Here is a 24,046-nt window from a genome sequence, read left to right on the forward strand (position 1 = left end):
ACAGTAAAGAATTTCTTCCTAATATCTAATCTAAATCTACCTGCCTTCAGTTTGAAACCATTACCCCGTGTTCTGTCATTACACTTTGTGATAAAGAGTCCCTCCCCATCCTTCCTGTACGCCCCCTTTAGGTACTGCAAGGCTGCTATAAGGTCTCCTTGGACCCTTCTCTTCTCCAGGCTGAACAGCCCCAACTCTCTCAGCCTGTCTTCATAGCAGAGGTGCTCCAGCCCTCTGATCATCTTCATGGCCCTCCACTGGACCCGTTCCAACAGGTCCATGTCCTTTTTGTGCTGAGGACTCCGGAGCTGCATGCAGTACTCCAGGTGGGGTCTCACCAGAGTGGAGTAGAGGGGCAATATATATGAGATATTTGAGGAAGCTTGTGGGATTATGAGAAATTTATCATGGGATGTTACAGAGGCAACGTGGGAATTTATTTTGTAATACAAAATTTATTCTGTAATTTTTAAGGGAGGAGGGGAGGAGCCAAAGGCAGGGAAAAGGCAGGTGGATGGGAGCAGGAAGAAGCATGGGAAAATGGAAATGAGGAGGACAAAAGGAAACAGTCCTATTTTAGCTTGCTTGCTGGTTGCTAGGTTTGTCTGTCTGAGCTCCATGCTTGATCACTCTAATCTGTCCTTAAACTCTAGTCCTAATTTCTTCCTGTGTGATCTTGCAGTCTGTGTGGAGGTGCCTCACTAACACACTTCAAGCTGGACTAGTTGACAAATGAGAGGAGACCAGAACCTTGAAAGACCCAAGGTTAGACCTGATTAGACCTGAGTCCAAGGCAATAAGGGGCCATGGGTTTGGGCACAGATTCTGGGTCAGCTTATGTGTCTGTTCTCGGGATATGCAAATACAGGAGTGACTGCAAATGAAGAGTGAAGATGTGTGAGTGTCCAGTAGTAAACTGATCAGCTGAAGAGGGAGAACAGGACGGGACTGTGATGTTCATGTTTCTGTAAATGCTGTTGATACCTCCATGGTGGGCATCAAAGGCACTGCTCACTTTGTGGATGGATGTCTGCATTTTGCTTGTGCATGTTGGGAATGCATGCTCAGCCTCACTGCTGGATGAACCTAAAAAGGCGATAGCAAACAGACTGGGGAAGAAAATAGCCTTGGCCTTGAAGTCCACCATACCCAGGTTCCCTTAGCAGGAAGAAAGCCACATTCCTACACTAGAAAGATAAGCAAAAGAATCTAAAGAAAAAGTCACTATTGGTATGAGTTAGGGCACAGATTCCCTTCTGACTTTAATTCTAATTAATGATTAATCTTGTATGTTAGAAAAGCCTCTAATCAGGGGAGAGACGTTATTGTCACTTGATACTTCACAGCCCTCTTTTCCATTTGGTTTCTAGCTGTGACTGATCACTACCCATTTCCCAAACCTCCATTTGTCTTTAACATACCTGCAGCTTCAAAGGGGATAAGAACTCTTCCTGGGTCCAAAAACCACTTCAGTTCTGATGGATTAGCATTGGTAACTCATCAGGGAGGAATCAAATGCCTTTGTAAGTAAAGCAAACTCGCTAATACTGCAGTTACAGCAGGCTGGACTTGAAAATTGGCTGCCCTCACAACTGCAGGTATAAAAATAGAACAGAATACACACCACTACCCCCACCCCCCAGTAATATCAACTAAAGATAAAAAAATACTTTAACATATAATTTATCTATCCCATCTCTGCTTGTCTTCTCTTGCTTAGTGTAGGCACATTCAAGGAATTAAAAAGTTTTGCTGTTAATCAGTAAAGGCTTCCAGATGATCAACTGGCATTTCGTGAGCCTCACAAACTTTTTTTGTCATTTTTTTTCCTTCTAAAGAACAGCTAATTAGTACATTTTCTTGTGCTTTTAGTGATATGACAGTGGAGATTCCAAATTTTCTCATTTGTACTGCTAAAATACATTCTGAGGTATGACACACATTTTTTCATTCTGTGTTTACTAGTAGTTTCTCTTGCCATGAACCATCACCATGCTCATGTTAAGTACTAAGACTCTCTTCTCTTGGTCACTCTTATGTATTCAAGCTTCATGTTGTTCTCAGAGCAGTGCGCTTTCTTTCTGTTATCAGAGGTGGGGGAGAAAAGCATCTTCTAGATGAATTGACTAGCACACCTGGGGAAAAACAAAAATAAATCACTTGAACTATCAAGGATTTCTGTGCCTCCTGACCCCTAAGTAAGTAAAGCTCCTTAGCAGCCTTTCTGTGTCAAGAATCAAGGTCATCTTCCTCTGCAAATTGAAGAGCTGTAACTTTATGTTGCTAAGTGATCCATGTCAACTACATTTTGCTTGAGTACATCATTTCTCTTAATTTAATTGCAGGATACTGTGGCTTTTATGGTTTGAAATCTAGCTTTCGACTGGGCAAACAAGTCTAACTTACTTGCAGTCAATATTGTCTTTGTAAGTAACAACTGTCTAACTTGCTTTATTTGACAGTTTTCTCCATTATTTCCCTTTCATTAACTATTCTACTGGGATAAAACTTATGTTAAATGGACAAGAGTTGTCTCATATATGCAGACCTGAGTGACAGTATGGTCTTCTGCTTTTTGTGAAATGGTTTGAGAACTAATTTTACTTGTGCTACTGACAGTATAATTTGAATAATCTAAAAGCATTATGGTCTCAGTTTCTGTGCTAAAGAACTGCCATGACTACATTCTGCCTATTGACTAACACTTTATATTTGTACTGTAGCAGCCCTTCTCTAGAACCCAGTCAAATGTTTAGAAAAATATAAACAGCTGAAAACGATAACAGGAAAATTCATTTCCCTCATTGGGGAATTATATCTTGCAACTGTGAAGTAGAACTGTAGGGTGCTCTGACCCAATTGATTCATATATACCTAAATCACAGGTTAGGAAATGTAACGTGTGAGTGATGAATGTTTTGTGCAATTTTGAAAGTAGAAATCCTGCTTAGCGTGTGTTGATTTTATTAGTCTGAAGTGCAAAGATTTAGATACAATACTTTTTTTTTCAGTGATCATTTCACTAATGATTTCTGTAAAAAAGTTTTTATTCTATTTTTTTTACTTTTAAATATTATGTAGCACATAGCAAAGTCTTAGTATAAATCCCAAGTTAGGCAATACAAATACCATAATGTTGTTTGGTTTTTTAATATTTTTTTATACGTAGGAATACAGAATACATTACATAAAACATTTAAAGCTAGGTTGTTTGGTTTGGGTTTTTTTTGCTTTATTTATTTATAAATGCCTAGGTGTAGTTCTGGTCATCAGTCTATTGGATTCTGAAAGCGACCCATCTTGCAGAAATGTCAGGTGTTGTATAAATAACAGAATTATTTGCCTTTCTTGAAAACTAGAGTAATTGCTTTCTTCTCTCTCTGATCATGTTTTCTGGGCAAGACAACCTTGTAGACTGCTAATACTTGTCTAGTCATACTCAAGAAAAGCTCTTTGAAGAAAAGGGCAGATTATGTATCAACATCTTTGAATGTTGCTCTTTCATCTTACAATTTCTTCAGTTGTTTCCTTAAAAATTTTTGCTTTTAGGTTTTTTAACCATCATTTTTCCCTATTAGTCTGACTCTCTCATACTTCTTAGGATTAATGTTGTTCCTTTTCTCCTTTAGGGAATCAAACACTGGAAAGATGTATACCTGTGTTATCTAGAAATTAATGCCATTATTCTACATACCATCAATACTGAGCGTACAGTACCAACAGTGTTAGTGCAATGTGATGCTCCTGGATAAACGCACAGTATAGAAAGGGTAAAAAAGATTCTTCTTGTCTTTCCCTCACTCTTCTCTTGAGGATAAAACAAGCAAAGTAGAGGGATGGGAGTTTTTTAAACAATAAAGCATCCAAATCAAACTTCTGAAGCCCAACAGAATGAAGGAAAAGGTTTCACGTCGTGATCGCAGAAAAGTAAGTAAGTCGTATAGATGAGACCTGCATGACAACAGGAAATTCAGAGTATGTGGCTGAGGTTAAAAAAAGAGCAATTTGAGAAAGAAGGATAAAGATAAAACAAAATTTCATTATTAAAAAAAACACAATATCAACATGATATTAAAAATATGTATTGTAAACTGCACTTTGTTTGAATAAATGAGGCTGTTCTGATTTTCCTTCAGGCAAATTTTTCCTCTAAGGCAATCATCTTCAGAAACATCTAGTAGGAATACTTTTCTATAGCCATCCAGGTTCTTGGTATAAAGTTGCGTAGCTCAGTGCTCAAGAGACAGGTACATGTATTGGTGTCCAAAGTTAAGCAAAAACTAGATACCACAAAATGCTGTACAAAATCCAGTTTCTTCATGCAAGGAAAGTATTAATGCATCCTTTGCAAATGTCTGCTCTTATGAATGAATGCAAATATTGTAAAGACAGTCTAGATTTGTTATTGCATTTCATATGACAATAGTTAAAAAGAGGAGGAGTGCCCAAGACACATCTGAATTTAGTCTTTCTCAACAAAGTGACTAATTTTTTGTGCTATGATATGCATTATATGTGGAGTCAAAAGTGCCATGTTCTTTTATCAGAAACTGGCATTACTGTGGAAACCAAGGACTAGAAGAATGTACATATAGTTTATAATTTTGTAAAAAGTTTGTATAAAAAATACAAACCTAAGACTTTAGAAAGACTGAAAATACACAAAATTTCAGACTTCAGAAAGTTGCAGAATCTGTATTTAAGTGCTTGTGATGATGAAATGGATGGAAAACCTACATTGAGGAATGAGTGTGAAGTGTCAAATTTGAGGAATGAATTCTTGTAGATGAGGAACTGTCGTCACAGGTTTTTGGAATACAGCACTATGTATCTGCTTGTGAAGATGATGAAGACTAGTGGCCTACCACAGAGGTCAGCAAAGTACTGGCACTCCAAACGGATGTGTCCCGGGAGTGCAGGTGGAGCTGTGACCCAGAATAAGCTCCAGGATATGTTTCATAGAAAGGGAGTGTACTGTTAAAGTCTTACTACCTTACGTTCTCTTACTGTTAGTCTGGTCTTAATAACACCTATTTTAAGAAGCTGTTTGCAAACACATGCCTTATTATGCTCATTTGTAGTCCTGGAAGAAGGAAAAAAGTGAAAAACAAAGGTAGTGATTTTCAGAATAAGAGGCATCATTCACAAAGCATGGTCTGACCAGCCTCTTTTCTCTCTGGCACTGCGTATTGCACAGTAATTTGGGCCTTACCATAATAAAAGCTCAAAGATAGGCAGTATTCACTAACTGTAAATCTTGTTATGCAATTATTATAATTTTATAAGGCACATGGCCAAACTCATATAAATACATAATCAGTAGAAGCAAGGGCTAACTAGAATAAATACGTTTCCTTGTTTGGAATAAAAAACTTAATATTAGTTTGGTTATAGTGTAATTTCATGATGGTTGCTTTTTGAATTAGTGTGTGGATCTTTTTGAGTAAAGATGATGAGCTTAGACAACCAAAGAGATAGCCGGATAAAAAAGTAAATGTTCTCCTCAGAATGACCTCAGTTACTGAAATGTATTTATACTGCATAATACTTTGCTTGGTTAAACCTTGGCAGAGTTGGAAATTTAGTGTTACTAGGTTTCAGAAGGTGACAAGGTATCCAAGATGCATCTAACATGTAAATTTGGTGTCCAATGCAATTTGAATGGCTGTCTGCAGCATTACCCTACTGCAATCCTAGCACAAATCTTTCTACTGAATACTATTTAAAATTAATAATAATGGAGTTCCTCTGTTTTGTAAGAGGCTATTGCATAGTTTTTCACTTAATAGAGAGCACCAAGTAGAGAAAAATGACAGCTGAAAGTAATGACTACAGCTCTCTATATGTTTGCTTCATTTTACTTTTTCAGCTCACGTCCTGTAAGAGAGAAAAAAGTACAGATTTTTTTCCTCCAAGATTAGATTTCAAGCAGGAAATTCATGACTTGCTAAAAAGGCTTTGGTTAGGTCACCATTGCTGTGGATTCATGTCAACATTTGATCTATCAAATTTATTTGCACAAAGGATGATGAAAGTAAACTCTGAACTTGCAAAACCATGTTATTAGGAAGTGATTATATTAATTAGACCATCAGATGTCATGTTTTTCTGTCAGGCTTCCGCTTCATTTATTATGGATAAATTAGATCAGCTTTGAGGATAATAGAAGCCTGTATAATGGGCAAGACTCCTGCTTTCTTTCTTTGCTGAAATTGAAATGTACGTATCATGTAAAGCATGGGATTTTAGAGAAAGAAAGGACCCTCATGTTATTCAAAGGGACGTGTGCTGTCCGGGAGAACAAGATTTATTCCTAATTTTTCTGTTGCTAATGGTACTGTTTGGGTCAGACTTATGATAGATGAGTAAGATGCAGCTATACTGGCTGAAGCTCAATGCCTTAAAATTGTAATCGAATATGCAGCGGGTGAGCATAAGACATACTGAAAGCAAAGAAAGAGCAAAATATCAAGGCATAGCTGTTCAGCCTGGCAACCAGTCATGGGAGAGACCTGTTCTGCAAACACCAGCCTAAAATACCAGTGCTTTGTTCCCTGGGTGTAAATTGTTGATGAATTTTGCTTGTCTGTACTCTGAAGGTGAATAATAAATAAACAAAGCAAACTTCCTTAACATATGTATGCATTCCAGGTACGGTAACAAAAAGAAAAACACCCAACCCCCATAACTCCAAAACAATTCCACCCACCTACCATTCAGTGCAATGTTTAATACCTGTTATGAATGAGGACAGTACTGCAAAATAACACCTAATTATATTCTCAATGTCGTGGTCATTCCGAGTAAAAGATGTGATAGTCTTTTTACGGGGGTGCAAGTTTTTTAAAAAAATTCTAATACTAAAGCCATTTAGGTAGGAGGCTTACTTTACCTCTGTAATTATAAATCTTATGAAATAGTTTAATATTCCTACTCAAAATTTTGTAATCATAGCCCTTGCACACTTGCTAATTGTTACCAATCAACTGGTGTCTTAAAACTGTTTACTCACGAACATCTAATGAATGCTCAGGATTATTGCCAATACCTTGCAGCTGGTAATAAAGCCTTAATAAGGCTACGTACATTTAAGAAGTGGATGCACTTGCTAAGATTTCTTTTTAAATACAGTATAAATTTTGCTGTAATAGTAGACCAAGGCTAAGTATACATAAAAATTTATTAGTTCATGCACAGATCAAGGTACCTGAAACACAGCCATTGCCCTGAGCACACATCAGGTGAATTAAATAACACATGGCACATAAAACAGGCCGGCCTAAATACTTTTTCAGCCTCTATCTTCAGCTAATTTTGGATAGCCTGGGGAAGCAGGGTGTAGGGGGGAAAGTACTGATGCATACAGAGGGGGGCAGGACTGGATTACATCTATTCTTCGAGCAAAGGTGAATGATACACCTAGTGAGAGACCGAGAAATGTCTTAATCTGCAGTTAGAATTAGTGCCAGCTCACTTCCAGTGCTTCAAGAACACGTATTCATCCACAGTGGTGTTGACTGATGTTGATATCTGTCTCTTCTTTCATTTCATTTATTTTCTAAACAATCTGTAAGGGCTGTGTGGTCCTTCCCTGGTTAAGTTTGCAGATCTGCGGATTTCTTTCAAGGTGCATTTAGTTAAACAAGCTTTTTTTGACTGGAAAATGCGAGCACAGTTATTGTGAAAACTGACTCAATGCTTGACTACAAGTCCTATTATGCAATACCAAGATCCCAAATTCTGTCACTTTTTTCAGCTGATGACAACATCCTGGTGACCTAATGAAGAGGAGTTTGGTACTGTTCTTTCTGCAAATACTCTGGCCGTTTTGAAGAAGGGCAGATTATCAAACCCAGCACAGGAAGGAAGGAAATTACAAAAATCTTGGTAGGTGAGCAGATTATAGAAACTGTTTCTCCTCCTTCTAATTTTCCTAAACTGTTTTTCTGTTTTGATTTTGGATTTTTACTGGAAATAATCTATTTTATCTACAGACCGATGCTAGAATTTATTCTTGGTCATAATGTTACTCATTCTTTCTCTGTATTTAAATATTATCAATGTACACATGGTCTTCAAAATGTTTGTGAAAAGGGAGCCTTTGATTAACAGATAAAGCAGAAAATGTAAGCAATTTTTTCCTTATATAATTATGTCTCCCCCCCAAAAAAATTATTTTAGAAAAATATTTAAAATTCAGAATTCTCCCAGTTTGGCATGGTTCATGGTATTCTTTTCATTATTCACCCACTTCAGTGAAATTTAATCTTTTTTAACGGTATTACCTTTGACCTTAATTCTGTTGAATTGTATTTTTATCACGTGTATTCACCCAATTTCAGTGTTCACCCATTACTATTCACCCATTACAGAAGTATTTATTCAGCTGTATAGATTTTCTTTCTTTCTTCATACATTGAATAGGAATGGATTTCTGAAGTCCTTTTCTGAAGTACGGTCTTGCTGTTTCAAGCCCACCTCTTCAACTTTTGCAGCAGTACACACAATTCTTTTCTGTTTGTAGCCATTTAAACTTCTCTATTCAGATATCATCATGACCAATGGGTTTTGGGTTTTTTGTGTTAAAACCTGCTATCTCAATTGGAAATCAAGAATTAAAATTTATGCTTTGTACACATCCCTATTTCTCCACATACAGACCTTTTCTTCAATTTATGGCTTCCTTTTATTTTAAAACCTGTCCAGTATTTTTCACTAGAAGGGTAGATCATAGGAATCATTGAAAAAAAATAAGTTTAATGGGATCTCAGCAGGTCATCTTTACCAACCCCCAGCTCAAACCAGGTCTAGCTTCAGAGTTAGGTCAATTGTTCACGGTGTCATCCAATTGAACTTTGAAAATCCTCCTGGGTAGAGGTTTCAGAGTCTCTCTTGGCAACCCCTTCCTGTGTTTAACCGACATCACTGTGAAGAATTATGTTCTATTGGAATACCTCTCATTTATTTTATGTAAAATTTATTTGCTATTCACAGTGGAGGTTAGTGGATCGCTTTATCAGCATTATCTTCTGCACATCCAGGAACTTCTCACGTTGAAGTTTTGAGAGTAAATTGCAGTGATGTCTGGGAATCAGTACAGATGTAGAGAAAGTCTTCTGAGTGAGTGCATCACTTGCTGCTGCACATTGACCTACCAAAAGTTCCAAGGGTTTGCTGCGGGCAGTAATTCGAATTCATAGTGATTAATTGGGTTTCTCTTCGGAAAGACCTTTCTGACTTTGATAGAATTATACTCAAAATTGCATGAAGTTATTTTAGTCTTATCATAAACAACACCTGCAACACTTTCTGCTCTTCTTCCACTGGTGCAACTCAGACTTTATCCTGTTAAGTATCAAGGACATGCAGCTTTAAGTGATCTGACTCTTTTTTTGGAGATGCTGTGTTTCATGCACAGGATGATGTTTCTTGCTGCTGAAGAATGAGCTTGGATCACATCCACTTTGTTGTTCTCATTGGGCAGCAGCCAGAGAGAGAAAGGAGGTGCTGTCTGTCTTTCTGGTTTTGCGCGTGCTGCAGACAATAAAACATCTGCCAAGATTCTGATAGTGGGCATTCTGCTCTGCAAACAGCAGTGAAACTTCAGCAGGAGAAGCATTTTTATGTAAGTGAATTTAACAACTGTGAAATTTCTGATGTGGCCCACATGAAGCCTGAGCTATTATTAGGTTAGTTTTCTTGAATGTTAATGTGCAGATATTAACATCAGTGGGCAGATGAAGATCTGATATGAATGAATTACTTCTGAATGATAGAGGGCTGCCATTTGGACATAAATCAAGATTGATCAAAGAGGCAGTAAGTTTTTCTTAGTCTTAAGGGAATCCAAAAGGGAAAAGCGCTGCATATCACCACCCACGCTCATGCTAAACAGTCTCCCAACAGAGTTGTAAAAGATGAAAACGTCAATGTAGAACAGTGTGAATAAGTTACTGAGGCAGAGACCTCACTAGGGAAGGTCTAAGTGAGGCTTCCCCTTCTATGTTACCTGCAAATCTGCTACTTAAAGCTGAATTTTGCCAATTTTGCCCTTAAGTGTCTATTGGAAGTGATAGATACCGAATTCAATTGTAGTTATTCTTAAGAACATTATTTTTTTAATGTTTGATATTTTACTTTTTCCATGTATTACTACTGTTCTGGATTTGCTTGTTTAAGTAGGAAACTTGTTATCTAGATAATCTAGATATCACGTTAAGTAGATAACTCAGATAAAACGCTATTTAGATGAGATGATGATTATGAAATATGCAGTTGCTATCTGCTTGACCAGAACAAAAACGTCAATTTTACTTTTTGAAACAGGACAAAGTAGTTGGTGCTGTTTTTGCCGTCTTTGTGACAAAAAAATGAGTCTACCCTAGAAGAGGTCATCGCTCTTCTTTTTGGGAGTACAGTTATTGCACTTATTTGCAGAAAAGGATTGTGGCTGAGCAAATGGTACCTCAGGCTACTATGGAAAGCCAATACCAATGGAGCACTGAGTCACAGAATTTTCTTTACTGTTTTTATCGACTCCCTACTGGAGATGGCACAACAAGTTTTGAGCTAACGAAGCTTTTATTGCTAGCACTGTTTTGGGCTCATTTCTCCCTTTGTAAGTTGTTATCTCTGCCCTGCCCAATGCAGTATTCTGCTCTTTGTGAAAATTCACCTCTAGAAATCCAGAGAAATATGTGGATCAGAATTCATCTTTGGGGCTGCAGCACTAAAACACACTAGCTCTAGAAAGTAAACTGAATACATAATTTCTTTCAGATGTCTGAAATCCTGAAAATACCACCAAGGATTAATTTAGCCCAGTGAAAGTAATTTCATAGCTAATATTTTTCTCAGTTCTATAAGTCCCTGAGATTTACTCATATATAAAGTTACTATAGAAATTGCCACTCATTTGTACCGAAGAAATGTCATTTTCTTAAATTTTTTAGAGTTATGAGAAGATTTTTTCTTACAAGAAAAAAATGAAGTTTGGTGGGAATTTGATATTAAGGTTTATGTGTTTTACTTGAGTTAAAACTTTTATATCAAGATACCCAAGTTAATTAACTGATAATAGATCTCAAAAATTTTGGAAAGGTTTATATATTGTTATCTTAGAATCTTAGTATTTGATTAATATAGTGAATCCATTCAGAAGTAGGTGTTAGATTTTTCAATCTTAATCCTATAATTTAGGAATAGATACAGACACATTCAGGTGAATAAATATGAATGAACTTTTAAAGTAGATTGTTTAACCACAATTAATGTATGAATAATACTTTTTCCATGTAGAATTAAAATGACCTCAGTATACTTAAAGTTTGTGATTTGGGTTAACCTAAAATAAGGCCACTTTAATTATGAAAAAAGGTGTCTACAGAGGAAGGTCTAGTGCAGATTAATTTATCCTCTACAATAATATTTTCAGTTAATTTGAATTACTTTTTGAGTATCATAATGGAGACAGCTACCCTATTATGAAAGTCTTGTGCTTATGAAATACTGTTATTGAGTGGTGGTGGTTCATTAGCTTGTTTTTTTAAATTTATGAAAGAAAAAAATATTTGCATGTAAAATTAAAGGGCATAAAGATTCTTAATTCAAATCGTCGGTGTATGAATTTAAAGTAGATTAGCTAAACAATTCATTCCTGAATGGATGCTCTTAAGAAGAATTAAAGAGGCCTGAATTTTGTCCATACTAAGTGACTTCAGAAGTAAATAAACCTAAAGGCCATTTTAATTCTTAGTGTAAAGTCAAACAAGATTTTAATGCAGTTTAAAGATTAAGTGATAATATTTTTCCATGTAGCACAAAATAGCAGTTTGAGTATTTGGTTTTCCATATTTACTTAAAAACATGATTACAACTTAAAATACAGCCTCAGTATGGCAGCATTTTACATCACAATTTGCTGGTACTATGAGCATTTACGCACTGTCAAGTAAAGTATCAGGTTTTACAAGCATATCTGTATGATGCCATACTAGCATATCCTGAAGGAAAGGAGTTGAGCTTTTTAATGGGTGAACATGAATTGCCTGTAAATATTGTCATTTATTGTTATTGCATCACTAGCACAATAAATGCATTAGCCTGAGACAAGAATCAGATTTCTTCTCTTTGAATTCAGCCATATACAATTTATGCCGCATTGCATCTTCATATGACTTTAGAAATGAATCACCAAAAATTGCTGGGAAAGCATCAGAATGAAACTGACTTCATTATTTCATAAAGCTGTTGTAAAGGAGACAGTAAGAGCTCCCTGTAGCATGGACCTGATGCTGGTAAATCCAGCAAAAGCTTCTGAAGCCTTATGCATGCCAACTGACTTAATAACGCTACCCTCATCATCAGCCGTCAAAGAGGTGACAGCTCCCAATAGACCTCTTGGCTGTAATGAACTCTTGGCTAAAGTTTCATTTTCTGAATTGGGGAGTAAATCTGTGAAGCTCGCTGCTTCCATACCTAGAAACCTTTTTATTTCTTCTCTAAATGCATTCTCCCCTCCACAGCCATTTGTTCACAAGCCAACAAAGTCTTCTGGCTCAGTTCTTCCTTTGCCTGATCCATGACTCTTTCAGTACTTGTGGTGCCAGTCAGAGTGAGTTGTGCTGCTTTTGGTCATAGCTCTACCATAACATCGGAGAAGCACAGCATGGTGACATCTGAGCTGGTGCCAAGCAAGTGGTTGTGACACAGTACAGCCCTGGGGGCCACTGGTACTGAATACCAGAAGGTGCGTCTTCATGCTGATGTGACTATATGGCTTCTGATTTGAGGTTTCACAGTTTGGACTTTTCCACACTACGCTCAACTAAAGACGTACTCTTCATCTATCCTCTGATAAGGTTACCCTAACTTTTTTTTTTTTTTAAATGGACTGCCCTATCATAGTTTATTTTGTCCAGGAGAAAGGAGGGATATTACAGTATGCTACGCTAGCCAAAGGACAGTTTTGCAGGGGTTGTTTCTTCACATTTTGTTTTCTACCTAAGCTCTGCCCCCAGTGAGGTCAAACACTCTAGGAAGAACACAAAACTGATGTTGCAAAATGATTAGCTTTTCAGATGCTCTCCAGAGCTTCTAAATCATGATTGGATTGAATCAGTTATCTTTTCATGAATTTGGATCACTGATTTATGAAGGTGACAAATGCTGGAGTTAAGTAATAAAATTCTGCAAAACTCTTCATAATATATGGGAAGGAAATTATATACCTTTTTATGTCCCACCCTTAGAAAGAAAAATCTTTTTTTCCCCACTTTCTGAAGTCTCTCCTTTCATCCAGACAGAAGATAAATGTGTTACTGGGTTTCCAAAAACTTAATCATTCATTACATTTATTGGACCTACATGGTAATATTAAACACAGCAACTCATAACTTAAGAAGATTATTACAGTTTCCTAGACACAGCAGGTTAATTAATTCCCTGAGGGGACTAATGAGGTTGTGCTTTTGGTATAATCATGTTAGTTTCCTGACTATGTAAAGAAGGTACTAACAATCAGACAAATGCAATAACAGATCCTCTTAGAAAGCTGTATGATTCTGTAAAGTGCTAAATTTGCTAATTATCTGGTTAATTTCGTGCTGTCACTCTGTGTTCAGAAAGTAACAAAATTAGTTTACCTGGGTGAATTAGACTCCATTCATATCAGCACTGACTCCTATTCAAAAGAATCAGTTGACACTGCTTAATGACAAAGGAATTAATACTGTATTTCTGTGGAAACTTTGGATCAATCCATTTGTTTCCACGGACTAAGTTACCTGGCTTTTTCTGAAGGAGTAATCAAAGCTATAGCAGAAACCCATTAGTTCACACTGACAGGCCTGAGAAAATATATCCTGATTGGTTTTACCTTAGTTCCGGTGTCATTTTACAGAGGTAATTGAGATTTAGTAGTATTATATCAAAGTCCTCTAATATTTAAGTCTTTATACATCTATGACAATCAGACAAATTACATTTCTCTTCACAAGAACTGAATTCTGCAGAATACCAGGCCAAGATTAGGCACGCATCTAGTACTTTTCAGACTGACTAGATTTTTGTGTGACTTGAGTGCTTGATGAAGAACCGAATTTAAAGCAGCCCTTAGTATTTTAAATGCTAGATGTCTTTGAAAATCACACCACAACATATTTAATTCTACTAATTTTGAATAAGATCATAGTTTTCATTTATTCAAGTAGCATAGTATAAAGAAATAAAACATCTCACTTTAAAACAAATGTCATAGCACAACTCATTTCCTAAAGAGTCAGCCTGTACTAAATAACACACAATAAACATCAAAATGAAATATATTCCGATCAAAACTCAACTTCTGTCCTGTAGTGAACAGATGTTCACAAATTAATTTTTCTTATACGATACTTCTCAAAAACAGGAGGATATTTTAGGATTTTAAATGAAGACAGAATTGCTGTCTAGGTTATGTTTTGTTATCCCTGTAGCCTCAGTCTCTTGCTTCTGATGGCATTTTTTAAACTACAAACATCAGTTTTAGTACTACTGCAGATGTTGCTTCAATTTACGTGGAAACAGATGGAAATATAATATTTTAAGAAGTCCTCCAGTCTTCAGAAAGAGAGAGGTATTTTAATCTGAACAACTATAATCCTGCAGAGACATAAATTTAAATTAGAAAAAAAATCTCAAAAACTGAACTAAACTAAAATATCAAGTTTTAAGAAGCAAATTTCATAACACTCTTTTTCCTCCCTATAGGTTAAAGAACAATGAAAACAATTTGCTTTTAGGTCCCCTCACTCTGACTCATCTCCGCAAAATATATAACTTTTAATATTGCAAGGTTTTCCAATAGTGAGTAAGTATTTATAAGCATTCTGCTTATATTAAATACACCCTCATATTCTCATTCTAGAAGCACATTGGTTGCAGAATTTAACACATTTCATAGGCTTACTGTGGTTTTCCTGTTTTCTCAGAGCATAATTACAAAAGGTAAGATTTTGTTTCTTCTTTTCATTTTGTTTAGTAAAAGACTAGTTTGTTTCTAACTGGATTTATTAGTTTGAGAAGAAAGTTGTTGTACAATCTGAATTATAAATAGAAATTCATGGAAATTTCAGGGAAGATAGTGAGAAAGCCTGAAAAAAATAGTACCCTACTGTTTTAGGGAGGTGTAAAATGAAATGATTCTTAAGCAAATCTCAAGGGACAGAACCATGCGAAAAGTATCTGTCCATACTTGCAAAACCCCCAGTTAATATACCCAGGAGAAAGTTGAAGAAAAACAAGTTACTTGTCTCGAAGACAATTGCTTCGCACACTTTACAAGGAAGGACTCTGAATAAGCTGACTGATGAGCTCTCTGGGTTCCCACTCCAGGTGGAGACAGAGCTTTACCTCTCTGACTGCAGTGGGGTGTGTACACATTGGAGGTGGCGTCTTGAAAACTGAGACAGTTTAGGCCCATCGGTATGCATATCAAAGTGCTCTGCGAAGCCTTTCAAATCCCATTGTTTTCCTTTTCTGCTTTTTTTTGTGATCCATGACTGGCTCCCTCAGTATGAAAGAGACATTTAACTTTAATTTAACTTTTGTTAAACTTTGTTTGTTTTTTGCGTCCAGACATAGAAGAGTGTTTCCATTTCTTAATCTGAAGGATGATAACATAGTCTTATAACTGTGCTCATATGGTTTAGTTATACCTAAGTATTGCAGTGTCCATCTAGTTTCTCACTCTACTGTACTACTGTCCACTACATCAAGATATCCCATAGCAAACCATTTCCATCTGCATATTTATTTTTTTATAAACTTTCAATTTCTGACAGGTGTATTTTCTTCTTGAATCTTCTATTCAAATATCTCGTAATTTGTTTATATTATAGGTATCGAGTCCAGTGTGTATGCCTGAATTTCAACTATAATGCAATTTTACTGTGTATTACTTCAACATTGCTATGACTGAATACTATTACAGCCAGCTAAATCTTCTGTTCATTTCAAAGGAATTGGGCAATTCTCATATTGATCAAGATAATAGTAGCTTTACATCATAATCAGATTTATGAAATTTGTTGCTTCTAGAAAACGTTAAGCATATGATTAACTTTTTCCTAATGGTTCATGTGTTTACATGGTTATTTCTAGATCCTCATGGAAATATATGAGTGAATATCTTTATGCCTGAGAACAGCAAATACTGTTACAAGACACGGATTACACTTGGAGATGTTAAACTGTGGCTTCACAATATTATTACGTGTTCTTTCTGCATTACTTGTCCATTAGTTTTCAAAGCAATAACAAGTTTCATGTAAAAGGATAGAAAAAAAGACCTGGAGGGATCTCAGTTTTAACCTGCTTAATTTTTAATAAGTTATTTGATAACAAGTTTTCATTCTAATGTTAACTTCTTAGAATATTGCTTTTATCTCTCCATCTCATGATGGAGAAGAAAGCTTTTGAACCACAGCTTGGATTGTAACAGCAGATATATAAACTCTGATATAAAAAGAATAAACTCTGAATAAAAAGAGAAGTCAAATTGTAAATGTTCAGCACTATGAAATATGTCTTTGAGGTCGATGTTTCCAGAGAAGCTTCTTTAATCCCTTAGCAAAGAGAAAAGCTGCATATTGACACCATAAAGAAAATAAGAGCAACAACAATCTCCGCACTTGATAAGCAGAATAATATTTTTGGGAAATCTAATTAGGCTCTTTGCAATTCATTGTTGAAGGATAACAGAAGAATTTGGGTTTTTTTGAGATGTCACAGGGGGTTTGAACTTGTCAGATGACATTTTAATATGAAAAGGGTTATTCCTCTTGCTACATGGATGAATTTATTCAATTTACCATTGTAGTACTATAAAATTAACAATGCTTTGTTGTTTGTGTGTATATTAAATTACTTCCTTGTTTCACCATAGCAATAAGCACTATCTGTTCCCAGGAAAAAAAATGGAAATCAGTGTGTCAAACTAAAAGTAACATCCAGACTCTAGGCACATGACAGTTTAAGGGCTAATAATGTCTGAATGTGTAACTACCCAGAGTGGTGACAACCATTATTGCAAGAACCAGACAAATTAACAATACCAGATTCATATCCTCGCTTCCTGAGCAAGGTAAAATATGCTTCTCTAAGTATCCCAAGAAAACATTTTCTTTTGAAAATTGATTATATAAGTGTAAAGCTAACAGCCTTCATGCTGAAACTTATTAACTAGAATTATGTGATTGTGTCAAAACAAAGGTTTCTAAATATCATTTGAAATTACAGGTTTACTTTTAGTCAAATGTAAGGATGTTGAGATCTGATTTTCTATAAGTCTATGGCAGATCTTCTGTAAATAGTCATAGGTTTGATTACAAATTGCACATTTTTATTACCACTTCAGATTCTCTGATATTTGCAAGTGTATGGAATTTCATGGCTTCTGTTGTTTTTTTTATTCATTCGGGAAAAATAGTGATAGTGGAAAGATACTTTGCTCTCAGCGGAAAACATTTTTTGGCTCACTGAAGATAATTGCTAGTCATGATTTATTGACTCTGACTCCACAAAAAAAAAATACAGGTTTGAAATATCTCTGCTGGGAATTATTTTAAAGAGGGATTATTGTAATTAAAAGTTAACAGAATTAGTGGTATATTTTTATCATATTAAGAGGAAAATTTTCATTTATAATACAGTCTGAGAACTGTACCCTGACAAAGAATCATAGAATTGCAATATTCAGACCTGCTTAGGGCTATTTAATTGTGATAACACTAATTAGACCTGCCTGATTACTTTTCCATGGTAAACTGCACATACTAAAATATATTGCAGGAAAATTTTAATGTTTTTTAAAGATATGCAAATTGCTGCTAAATTTACGTATAAATTTCTGTATGCATCATGGTATCGTCTTTCAGATTACTTGCTTCTAGTGCAGAATGAAAGAATCTTGCTTGCATTTTACTCCTGAATTCCCAAATTTTACATCTGTTAATTTATTTGTTTAGTATAAAAGTGCAAGTATAACTCAATTAAACTTTTGCAGAGAAGAAGAGCAAACAAAATAACCAGTGGCTATGTTTTTTTCTCAGTGTTGAATTCCATTGAAAGAAACATATTTTTATTAAAAAAGATAAAAAATATAAAAAGTACATCCATCAGAATGTGCTATTGTGCTGCAACAAGACTACATCAAATTGCTTTGCAGCTAAATGCAAAATAAGTATATTTGAAAAATCCTTCTAAAATGGTTAACCTAAAGAGCTGCAACTATATGCACTCACTCTGTTAGTATCTGAAGAAAAATATTTCTCATTGCATGCATAAAAATTTATGCAGAAGTCAGGGTTCAAGCATTGAAAAAAAAAAAAAAGAAGTGGATTTGAGGATTTGGACTATTTTTTCATGAATTCATAAAGAAACAGTTATAATTCCTAAGAAGTTAACAGTAGTTCATAGTTTATAGACATTTCTCAAGTGATTGTGTTTGGCTGGAAGGAGAGCAGAAATGAAATGAATTGCAGAAAGGAAGTTTGTTTTTTTTTTTTTTTTTGTTGTTGCAAAGTAGTGTTGAAAAAACCCTACAACAACCATGAGAACAAAGATAATAGAAGGGCTCTTACTGAAAAAATTATACAGTGGTATTAGTCCTAGTCCTTCATATAGACCATCTGATTGTAACAGCAAATTAAGTAGCGTTTTCTGAGGTTTATCAGTAATTGATTTAATATGTTTTGTCAGAGAAATGTTAGTTTCTCTCTCAGTTGAGAGAATGAAGTCTTGGCTGAAAATGGTGTGTCTGGGGACTCCAATACCACAGGGAAACCATGGAAATAGAAGAATATTTCTGCTACCTGTGCAAGTTGAAAGGCAAACGCGTGACTGTCACCTTGATTGTTACTTGACAACAATGGAAATAAATTAAGAATATAATCTCTACATAAATGTGTACCATAATCTTATGGTTTGAAGCCTGACTAAATATAATTTGCATCTGCTACTGCCACTGCTAACTTTTGGATACAAAACTCTGTACATTAGTTGAAAAAAAGATGAGAATGAACATTTGCGCTTCGCTAATTGCTGAACTCATATTTTCAATGCAGCTAAATCATCATTTGATATTGCAGGTTCCATATTAAAATTGTTTCCAAGCTTTACACTTTCTTTCATTTGTCAGTTTTACATATTTACAAAACACACCTCTTTTTGTCAATCTTGCAAAAATGAGGTGTAGAATGGTCTTCTACTATCTGCAATTCAAAGGTATTACTCTTTTGAAAACTACCTGCAACAACTGCTCCATGTGAACTGTATTTGCCCTTACTGGTACCCTTCAAGCATGGAGACATGCTAAAAATCTCAAATTCAAGAGGCATATGCTTCAAAAAGCACATAACTCTGAAGAATGAGGAATTTTTATCTTCTCACTTTCTTTAAAAGGAGCCGATTAGACCGTTTATTTGTTGTACTTCAGATAGAGCTCAGTGTCAGAATTGACTGTCTGTAAAGGCAAGCTGTAGGAGCAGACAAGCATTTTTCTTTTTTCTGTGACAACCTGGTACTTAACTTTATGTATCAAACCTTTATTGGATAGAAATCAGCAGGGTCCATTTACAATCTGCTGAACTACTCTCCTTTTCAGCAATTAAAACTCTGAGACCATATCTCTGGGGTTTTTTGTGGCTTTCTTTTTTGGGTGTGTGTCTTTCTGTCTTTAATTGCAGTCTCTTTTCTAATAATATTTTCTTTCAGGTGCAAAGTGCACTGCTCCACAATCAGTTTTCTTTTAAAACTTTAGCTTCATTTCAGTCTTTTATGCCTTGCTAGAAACGTATTTATTACATAGTATAAATGAAATAACATCTCCAGGATTTCTCTTCCTCCAAATTTTAAATGTAGCAATAAAGCAAGTTTCTTATAGTGTGGTTAGACATTTGTATGGCTACTACATAAAATTCTATTACACTCCCAAGATATGATGTACACATGTTTTCCTCTTAACAGTAATCTACCTTTCTGTTACTACAGTCCTTGTCACAGTCACTCATCTATTGTACTTTTTTTTTGCGCATCACCAATATCAAAAGTAAGAAAGTGTGTAAATTAGAATCATTAAGCAACATATTAATTTGCCACAGCCGTCTCATGTTGTTCAGTAATATGGTGAGCAATCAGCTACTTGACAGTAAAACTCTAAGCACCTCTACATGCATGTGACAGTTGGCTGATTTAAAATTTTATCACTGAGGACAGCACCTTAAAATCAGTTCCCTGCTGTGCTCAGATTTTAAGGTTCTTTAGAAGAGTGGATAAACACTCAATAGATGTAATATCACAATGTTTAGTAATCACCATAATGGCAAGATGCTCAGGTTAACCAATATATGTTTTTAATTGCTATAGCTCGTTTATTCCACATTCTGTAGTTATACCTATATTTAGGAGGCTAGCAAAGATTGATTTTTTTTTTCCCCTATGACTTTTTTCTAGCTATTTTCTCCTGAATATCTGATTGTCAGCCTTGGCATTTGTTTATAGAAACTCCTATTCTTATCTTTCAAGAAAAATCATTTCCACTGCTGGAGTTTTGTCCACATATCTGTAGGCTGGATGATTTTTCTTTTCCCCACATATAACCTTTAAAACATAGATCAAGTTATATGATTAAAATGGACTACGTGGATATGTACAGAAACAGAAAAAACCCAACCCAAACCCAACACCTGCAGGATGTCAAATTTACTTATCTTTTTGCTAATATCTATCTCCATCTCCATGGCTGATGCAGAAGGAAAATACACTAAAAAGGTGACTTAACACTTACTCTTTAAGAGAGACAGTTCTAGCAACTTTTAATTCATCACGTAAAGATAACTGCAGGAAAAAATAATATTATCCTCTACCATTTGACTTGACTGAGTTCAGATGAGAACTGAGAACTAAGTTCTTTCAACACATTTGAAGAGAAAAAGACAGGGTTAGTATCACTTAACTTTCAGTGCTGAATATGTCTCTCTCTGCTTGTCTGTCTGTTTTATTTACTACTACTGCTGTGCTCTTAAGTATTTTGGGCAAAGGTTAGTCACACAAGGAAGGAGAGGGACACTGGACCCACATAAAGTCATTGGTCGCATAGTAACAAATACCTTTATGACTGATGAACATTAATTCTATAAGGTAGAAGGAAACTTATACAATGACACTCCAGTAGAGTAGCTAGTAATCTTGGTATATCTTGGTATTGTGTACATTTGGAATGGCAATACCATTGTATCGCTGCCGTACTGTGCTCCTACCAGAAGAAAGGAGTAGGGGTTGAAGTATTGGTCCATTCAGAATTGAGCTCTCATTCCTTTGATTCCATGTGCAAACTGTGACAAATAAAAATATATGATTTATTTCTTTTTTGAGGAACGAGACATTGAGTGGGATTTTACAAAAGCAGTCAACAAATAGCTATTTCATGATATCTGAAAAAAAATTCCAAAATAATATGACCAAGATGGCTATCCTGTTGTCTATAGAGAGAGTTCATAAGTGTTGTGTCAGCTAAACATAATCTTAAGACATGCAAAAAAAGGCATAGTAACTCTATCTGCACTTTTACCTGTGATTTTCATTAAGATTCAAACTCTGTAATGATATATGAGAACTATTTGGTTGATCCATACTGTAATTACTATCCATTGCAATAGCTAGGTAGATTTGAGCATGCTGGCAAATAAACTTAATTGATTTTGCAGTTTTGAACGCAGAGAAAAAGCACTGCAACAATGTTAGTCTATTTAGTTTCTTCTTGTGAATGCAATCAGGGAGTAATACCAAGTTTTCACACCGTATTTCATGTCCTTTTCCTCAGGCATTTTCACACATCTGAAATAATGTAGTATTCAAATACTAATGATGCAGGAGAAAGAGACTGTCACTTCACATTCACAAACTTCAACTAGTCCCGTTGATTAAATTAATGCTGATAGATGTTTCTAACAATCAGGACAAAAGTGCAAACATTTCCCTTCCATATGATATTATCACCTTTTAAAATTTCTTTCTATTACAATATTATCACAATACAAGGTCCTTCTGAAATATATCTTTATGTATTATCTGTAGTAGATTGCAATACTGTGACCCTAAATGGAAGTTAAGTATGCAGATTTGAAAAATAAAATCTGTTAAAAAGAATGTTTATTTCAAATTGTTCTATGTAGGAATGGAATTTATTTTCCCAGACACTTGCAAAATGCCAATGTTTTAAAAGTTGATATTTAAACATTTGTGTTTCATATTTCTGTATATAAGGTGAATAAATGAGTTGTAGAATACCGCACGCGGAAAACTCTTTAGCAACACAACTTTAAAGTAAAAATCCAGGCTTTTTAAAATTCTTCTTTTTCAAGTTACCTTAATGACTCAGAACGTGAAAATCAAAATAAAATAAACATTGTTTCAATGTAGCATTTTAATATTTTAATTTAAATGCATTTTTAAAAATGTTATTACATTTACACTACCACTACAAAGATGGGTAAGTATATTCAGAGTAACTCAAAATTAATCAAAGAAATTCTATGATGAATCTTTCTCATATAGCATGAGATTGGGCTTTTCGAAGCAGGAGGTCCTATATAGTCCTTTATTTCTAACAACCCTTTGAGATGACAGAGTGAGTGCTCAGTCATTTCATTTTGACGATTTTGCAGGTGATTTCATAACGTTAAAATGTTGACCTTTAATTGATATCAACACTTCCAATTATTGGTAGAGGGTCACAAATTGTTCAATACTGATGTTTCTTCTTCTTGACTCATACAGCTGAAGCTAGGAAATTGCCTGGTTTGCCAATTAGAGGTGTTAATATGACAGAAAAAAATGAACAGAACACAGGCACTCTACATGTGGTTATAGGTGGTGGATAACACTGCCTGCATATAAGGCTGTCTAATGCTTCCAAGTGCAGCTGAAATGGCTTGCAGTTTTAAGACCAAGCGTAGAAAAAAATTTATTTGTTCTCCTACTGGGAAGTGATGTCTTTTTAAATAAAACTTGCCAGGAGCTGGCCTTTGCATCTTTTGCTAACTTAGTTAAAGCCCAATCATCATTAGTCAAATCTTCCATTATAAGCAGAGTGCAGATCACCATCCTGAATGACTTCCTGGACCTTAGCAGTTTAAATCTCAGACGGCTCTGTCCGTGCTGACCCCATGCCAACTTTTCTCAGCTGACAGTGCTAAAAAATCCAAACAGCCCAATGTTCTCCACTGCGCTACAAGGCTACAGCAGGAGCACATTTCCCTCCAATCTCTGCTCTGGACAGGAAGCCAGCAAGTGCTGAACCTCAGTTCAGCGTTCCCAATTACCCAGACGCCAGACACTTCAGGTAATAGTAAGTCAGTGTTTCCTAACCTGTGACAGTCACTAAAGTGGCAGAAAGTACCTCCTAAAATAACTGGAACATTTAGGCACAAAGAAAAAAAAACAACAAAGCAAAACATCTATGCATATTCCCATGCACGTAACTAGGGACTTCAAAAAATGGAAAGAAAATGAAAGGAATACTGAAAGGACAACCTAATTTTATTTGGTTCTAAGTGAAAGCTTTTTTAGCAACATCACAGAAGATGGTCCTTGTCCCCAACCCATACAACCTTCTAAAGGAATTAAAAGGGTTAGAAAAATCAATCAATCAATAAATAAATAAATAAATAGTGAAAAAAAAGATAATGTGATCCTTCCTGATATCCTAGCAACCAGCACAGCAAAACTGCCTAATTCAAAGCTTGTGCTTGATCTAAAGTTTACGTCTGGATGTGGTAAGGATTGGGACAAAGCGGGGAGGGAAGGGGTTGAGAAGTGCTGCAGTGTCCAGCATGGGGGAGGAGGAGAAGGACTAGCTGTCTTGGGACAGACTGCATGCAAGAACTTGAGTCGCCAGAAGGAGAGAAGGGGTTTCCTCTTAAACAGAGTCTGCGTTGACGGGTCCACACCACGTTTACAAGAGAACTGAACTGCCACTTTCTTTCATAGTGCCTCTGTTCCCCATTCT

This window comes from Larus michahellis, chromosome 2 (genome assembly GCF_964199755.1).
Source record: "Larus michahellis chromosome 2, bLarMic1.1, whole genome shotgun sequence".
Classification (NCBI taxonomy): domain Eukaryota; kingdom Metazoa; phylum Chordata; class Aves; order Charadriiformes; family Laridae; genus Larus; species Larus michahellis.